This window comes from Petaurus breviceps, unplaced genomic scaffold, assembly GCF_028583685.1.
Source record: "Petaurus breviceps papuanus isolate PSGF00001 unplaced genomic scaffold, PetGlider_PUasm1.0 688, whole genome shotgun sequence".
NCBI lineage: Eukaryota > Metazoa > Chordata > Mammalia > Diprotodontia > Petauridae > Petaurus > Petaurus breviceps.
Window position 1 is genome coordinate 27072860 of NW_027186457.1, and position 4983 is coordinate 27077842.

Here is a 4983-nt window from a genome sequence, read left to right on the forward strand (position 1 = left end):
AAGAGGGGTGCAGGGTGGAGAATTTTGCATACTCTCTCGGATATGACCACCATATTATTTGTCTTTGCTTAGAGGATTTTCTGTTACAAGGTAGGATCCAGTTGGATGGAACAGGTTACTGAGAGAGGGGGAGGCATATCCAGAAATAACTGTCATATAAAAATGAGAGAAATAGCAGGTTTTAGTGGATTGAAAGCTGCCCTAGGAAGTAGCAAGGCCTAAATGTAAGTCCTGCTTGGACCCTATGGTGGCTAATCACTCAACCTCTCAATGCAACTCCAGTACTGTAAATTGTAGAATGGATGTTGATCTGCACTGGTAGAGGGAAATTCCTCATTGGAAGTTCCAATGAAGTCACAGGTTTAGTGCCTCAATAAAAAGGGGAAATAGAAAATGGCAAGTTCTAATCTCTGTTTCCTGGTGATTTCCTCTTATGATATTGTCAGGAGGCATCTAAGTGGCACAGTGGGTAGGGCACTGGGACTTTGAGTCAGGACCTGTGTTTGAGTCCAGCCTCAGCTACTTCATAGCTGTGTGATACTAGGCAAGTCACCTACCTTCTGTGTGCCTTAGTTTCCTTATCTGTAAAATGGATATAGTAATAGTACCTACCACCCAGGGTTGTTGTGAGAAGCAAATGAGATCATTATAAGTGCTTAGAGCAGTGTCTGGCACATAGTAAACTCTGTAGAAATGCTAGCTATTGTGATTATTATTAGTGGAAGGACATAGCTCACTGGCCTTCATCCTGTTCACCACAGCATCTTTATTGACAATTTAGGAAGAAAATATTAGGACACATCCTTCAAACATGCAGAGAAGGAAAAGCTGGGAGGGACAGCTAAAGTGCCCATGATGGGACCTGGATTCAAAAAGGGTTTGATAGCCTGGGAAGGTGAGGGAAAGCTTACACCAATTAATACATTAATGCAGCCTCCTGAGGTTTGTAAAGCACTTTACAAAAATCTCTTTTGATCCTATCAACAACCCTGGGGGTAGAAATGATGGGCTGTTATTGTCCCCATTTTTTAGATGTGGAAACTGAATATAAGAGGAGTTTAGGTTCTTGTCCCAACTAGTTGTGTCTTAGGGGGGAATTTGAACTGAGGTTTTCTTGGCTCCAAGAAACTATTTTAATAAGGAAAAATATGAAGTTTAGAACCACTTGAACAAAATAGATACTTATCAGTAATAAATGCAAACTGAATTCAGAATTATTTTCAAAATATAAATTGCACATTAGGGTACAGGGGGAAGATTTGGAGTTCCTGGATTCCAGTCTCAGCTCTGCTACTCATGACCTGTGTGACCTTGATGACCATTTAACTTCTCTAGACCTCAGTTCCTTGTTCTATAAAATGAGTTTTAATGTATGGAGTCTTGCTCATAACGCAACCAGACCATTGATTCACTTGTTCTAGACAGCACCCTTCTACTGATGTAGCCAAGAACCTGTGAACTCTTGTTGAGATTGTCATGACCACAGCATACTATTGGTGGAGCTATATGGAAGATTCTAGGTCATATGTCCTTTATAATTAATTTGAGTATTTATAATAGTCAAGATTACTTGTTTGCTCAAGTCTTTCTAAGAACAAAATTACTATATACAATGTTCTCTTGCTTCCAAAGAAGTTGGAGTAGATGGGCTCTGAGACCACTGCCAACTCTAGGATTCTGGGATTCTGGTCCCTCCTTGCTTCTTACACCCCATAACACCTGTAAAACACATCTTGCCTCTTCACTTGCATACATCCAAGGTTTATATTCTTGAATCACCAAATAGAGTCCAAGCATTCACTTCTTTTCTTGTATGCAGTAAACAACAACCATCAAAGGACATCCTACGGAACATAGGGTGAGAGAAATCTGACACGAGCTGCTCATTACCCCATGGATTTTTCTCAAATAACTATGTTACTTGATCTCTCTCTCTCTTTTGATTGAGGAATTAAAAAAAAGCCCAGCACTTTGATCAGAAATCCCTTTCTGGAGTCTGAATGATATAGCTTTATTAGAAGAGAGAAAATTCTGGGAACAATCTTGGCTGAAAGGAAGTCACCAAAGGCAAAACTAATTTGCCTTAGGGGAAGAAATCTTAAACTCGTTTGGCTCAATTTAAATAACTTTTAAAACAACCTTTTTGTATTTGTTTCAATTGGGGGAAAGTATAACGAATTTTTTGTTGTCTGAGTATATAGAAACTGCTTGCTATATTCTGTACTTTAGGCATAATTTAAAGGAAGCTTAACTAAGCTACTTATCCCCTGCATCACCTCAGTGACACCTCAGCCTTCTTCCTCTTTTGACTCATTTCCTCATCTGTATAATTAGGGGGTTTGACAAAATTCTTAGATTTAGAACTGGAAACCCCTCATCTTAAAGTGAGGAAACTGAGGTCCAGAGATGATAAGTGGGTTGACCAAGGTAATACAGGGAGTAGAATCATTCATTTAGAGCTAGAAGGGGCATCAGAAGTCACTGATTCCAACCCCCCACCCTCCTTTTATAGCTGATGAAGGTCAAAGAGAGAGTAAGCATCAGAGATGGTCTTTGAACCCATATCCTTTGACACCAAAACCAATGTTCCTTCTGTAGTGACTCACTGCCGCCCTCTGTAGGCCCTTTCAACACTAAACCTGTGGGCCTATGATGTCTTGTCTGAGATTTTTTCCAACTTTCATTCCTATGATCCAAAGAGAAATGTCCAAAAGAGTCCATGTATATAACAGAATGAATGTGAGAATGTAAACTAAGTAAGCAAATGAAGATTAATGACAGAGATTTGCTTAAATTTTGAAAATGGAAAATAGCATTTTAAAAGAAGTTTCCAAAATCATTCATTCTTATGTTGTTTGCTTGGTCTTTTTTCCAGCTCAGCAACTTTAGTTGAGTCCTTAAATAATGAATCAATAGTCAGCAATCATTCCTTAGGATAGTAAGCTCTCTGATAAACACTGGGGATACAAGTAAAAAAAAAATGAAAATAAGCCCGGACTTCAGGGATGTTAGTCCGCTGAGATGTCTCTACTCTGAGTCGTGTGTTTTGTTTTCTTTGGGATTTTTTTGGCCATACTGGACAGGATGGGAAGGATGGTTTTAGTATTCCTATACAATGACAAATGAGAGTATCACAATTGGGGTGGGGGGGGGGCGGTAAGGTGGAATATGAGACTCAACTAGAAGGACAAGATGAGCCCAGGGGCTAGTATGTGTGGGCTGATCCAAACTCTGGCAAGAAGTAACACATAGGAGCAGAGACCAAGGACCTATTTCAGTCAATCTATCAACAAACATTTTTTAAGCATGTGTATATGTCAGGCACTGTGCTAAAGGCTGGGGATGCAATGAAAAAGGAAAGTAGCACCAGCCCTCAAGGCTTTTATAATCTAATAGGAAAAACAACTTAAACATAAATAACTATAGAGAGGGTACATATAAAGTAGGTACAAGTTAACCTTAGCAAGAAAGGTACCAGTCTCTCATAGGGGGTGGGTAAGTCTCCTGCAGAAGGTAGCATTTGAGCTAAGTCTGGAAAGAAACCAGGGAATCTAGGAGATGGAGGTGAGGGGGCAGAGCATCCTAGGCAAGGGGAACAGCCAGTGCAAAGGCAGGGAGATGGGAAATGGACAGGAATGTATAAGGATCAACAAGTAGGCCAGTGTGGTTGGACAGTAGCTTTTCCCCTGAAATTTCACTTCCCTTTCTGCTATTGGACTGTCTACTCAAGGAAAAGAATCATGTCATCTGCTTGTTGTAACTACTACCAGTGTGTAATACAATTGGAGACATCCTGTGAGTGGCTAATAAATGCTGGCTGACCAGATGGAAGACAATTCTAGAGAAGTCACTAGTACCTGGGAATCAGGAAAGGCCTCCTACAGAAGGTGTTAGTTGAGTATCTGACCACCTGGACATAGCAGGACAGCTTCAGAGGAGTTTTTGTAAGCAATTGTAGACACCCCCATTTGTTGTTTACACATGCTTTCTCTCAGTTTCCTTTCAGCCCTAGCAACTTTTGATGACAACACATTGGTGGATTATCTGCCCCCAGATTCAAGATAGAGGAAAATGCCTCCTTTAGCTAGTTTTGTCTTATCTTCACACTGTCACAGCTTGATAATGACACAGTTCTGAAATTCTTTCAGGGAAAAAATAACAACTCTGCAGGAACTATAGCTCTTATTGGTTCCTGTGCCAATTGGCAGTTGTAGGTTTGACCTTCCTTGCCCCCACCCCTGATGTCTGCTTTTCCATAGACAGCAAATTAGTGCATTGGGTAAGGAAAAAATCTAATGAATTTATATCGTTGTCTCTTCCATTTGATTGTAAGTTTTTCAAGGGCAGGAACCGTTTCTGCTTTTTCTTTATATGCCCTAGGCTTAGCACAGTGCCTGATTCATAATAAGCAATTAACAAATGCTTGTTGATTGTTTGCAAAAATCACAGAATACTTGAGTAGTTAAGGACCTAAAGGATCATCTAGTCCAACCTATACCCTTCTACAAATTACCCAACTAAGTCATTTAGCTCTTTTTAAAGCTTTCCGGTGAGGGGGAGCTCCCTACCTCTCAAGGTAGAAGTTGGATTATCTAAAGAATGCGTTCTAAGAAGAGGCATAAAGAAGGTCTCAAACTATCCTGCTCCAGGATACAATGGCAAAGCTCTTTCTCAGCTAAAATTGTCCTCTTCCTCACAGATTTCTCTAAGCCCTTAATCAATCCTCTCCTTTGCTATTTTATTCCTATCCCCCTTATATCTTCCTATCAGAGTTATTTCAGGATATAGTTTCCTCTGACGCTCTCATAAAGTTCTTGAGAACAGAAGCTTAGTTGTATCTGTCTTGGTATTCCCAGGGCCAGCCATCTAAAAGATAGGTGATAACTGGTTGGCTGGGCTTAGATTTATTACTCCCTCTTTTCTCCTTTGCCACTTTTCCTTCTCCGCTGGCAACATTATTCTCTCAGGTTGTATTGATGTCAT